Source organism: Dama dama, chromosome 5 (genome assembly GCF_033118175.1).
Source record: "Dama dama isolate Ldn47 chromosome 5, ASM3311817v1, whole genome shotgun sequence".
Classification (NCBI taxonomy): domain Eukaryota; kingdom Metazoa; phylum Chordata; class Mammalia; order Artiodactyla; family Cervidae; genus Dama; species Dama dama.
The window spans coordinates 52,471,426-52,473,596 of record NC_083685.1 but is presented as its reverse complement, the minus strand read 5'-3'; the positions used below and the strand labels follow the sequence as shown (position 1 = coordinate 52,473,596).

General features: G+C 48.7%; 1 pseudogene; it reads left to right on the top strand.

Annotated features, from left to right (window-relative positions):
* Positions 1–281: 281 nt before the first annotated feature.
* Positions 282–1,416, top strand: LOC133055539 (transmembrane 9 superfamily member 1-like; annotated as a pseudogene).
* Positions 1,417–2,171: the final 755 nt, after the last annotated feature.

Below are 2,171 nucleotides of genomic sequence, written 5' to 3'. Positions count from 1 at the left end.
AACCTGAGCTTCTAAGTCAGCACCAACACCCCCAAACAGGCAGACTGGGCCACTTCAGAAGCTTGCTTGTCTCTCTGCTGAAGAGGGTGGGGAGAGGTAGAGGGTGCTTTTGTTTTTTTAATATTTTGTTTTATTTTTTATTATTATTTTATTTTTGACTATGCCATGTGGCATGTGGGATCTTCATTCTCCAAACAGGGATCAAGCCTGTGCCCCCTGCAGTGGAAGCTCAGTCGTAACCCCTGGACCACCAGGGAAGTCCCCTGACTTGCTCTCTGTAGATGGAACAGCTGCACCGGGCCATTGAGGAGCTTTACTGCTTTGAGTTTGTGTGGACGACCTGCCAATCCACGGCTTTGCGGGCTACATGGAGGAGAGTGACTTCTGCCTCACGGTCACGAGATAGGGCTCTGGACCCATTTGCACTCCCACCTAGAATTCCATGGAGACTGAATTACATTTGCCCAAGTCTCAGTTGGGGGTGTCAAGCCCCACAATTTAAATGAGTTACAACCCCATGAGTTCCTCGACCTCACCCACACCTACAGTGTGCGCTGGCCTGAGACTCCAGTTGAGCCTTAGAATGACAGGCGCCATAGTGATGATGGTTGTTTCTTTCCCAGGATACGGGAAATCCACTGGTTGTCCATCATCAATTCCATGGTGCTTGTGTTCTTACTGGTGGGTTTTATGGCTGACATTCTCATGCGTGTGCTTCAAAATGACCTGGCTCCGTACAACTTGACTGAAGAGACAACCTCTGGAGGTTCTGGGGATGACTTTGACCAAGGTGATAATGGCTGGGACATTACCCATACAGATGTTTTCCACTTCCTCCATACTGAAATCTGCTGTATGCTGATCTTGATGCGGGTGCCCAGTTCCTGGCCCTTGGCACTGGTGAGGGGGTAAAAATTAATCAGAGATTTCTCTCAAGGGGTAGAAGTAAGTAGGTGGTTTGTTCAGTAAAAAATCTGCAGATCTTCTCTTCCAACCCGGTAAAAGGCAGACTTCAGGGGTGGGAAGTCTCCAGCAAGGATGTGTATACCTTACTGTGGATTTTCTGGTCAACAGAGCTGGGGTGGGAGCGTGGCGTGGAGGGTTGATGGAGGCTCTGGATCTGGGAGAAAGGGGGCTGCCTGATTCCTCTGAAATTGCCAGAAAAGGGATAGATGAGCCCTAACATGGGCTTTCCACCTCCGCCCTCCAGGCATTACTGCTGTGGTGCTTCTGGGCATGTTCGGTGAGCACCGTCTTGGGGTCATTCACCCAACATCCCTGACTCCCTGCACCTCTGGCTACGTGCCCAGACACTTCCACTGGCAAATCGGAAGCAAGCGTTGGGTGTATAACATCACTCTCACCTCTGGTCTCTTCTCTTGTGAGGACTGCCCCTTTCCTGCCTGGCCAGGATAGGACCTTAGAACACATCATGGAACCTGCTTGCTCATCCCAGATCCACCAATTCATGGCAGTGCTGACCCACAGGCCATTGAGCACTGGCTGCCAGGGTGCCTTTTTCTTTAACTGAAGTATAGTTGATCTACAGTGTTATGTTTTTCAGGTAGATAGACAGATAGATACGTATATGTAAGTAAGTAAGTAAGTGTTAAATGGCAACCCACTCCAGTGTTCTTGCCTGGAGAATCCCAGGGACAGCAGAGCCTGGTGGGCTGCCGTCTATGAGGTCGCACAGAGTCGGACACGACTGAAGTGACTTAGCAGCAGCAGCAAGTAAGTATTAGTCGCTCAGTCATGCCCGACTCTGTGATGCCATGGACTGCAGCCCACCAGGCTCCTCTGTCCATGAGATTTTCCAGGCAAGGATACTGGGGTGGGTTACCACTTCCTTCTCCAGGCGACCTTCCCAACCCAGGGATGGAACCTGGGTCTCCTGCACTGCAGGCAGATTCTTTACTGACTAGGCTACAAGGAAAGCCCATATACATGAATATATTCTTTTTCAGATTCTTTTCCACTATGGTTTATTACAAGATATTGAATATGGTTCCCTGTGCTATTCAGTAGGTCCTTGTTGTCTGTTTTATATAGAGTAATGTGTATATATGTTAATCCCAAATTCAGAATTTATCCCTCCCCCACTCTTTCTCCTTTGGTAACCATCAATTTATTTTCTGTGTCTGTGAGTCTATTTCTGTCTGGTAAGTTCA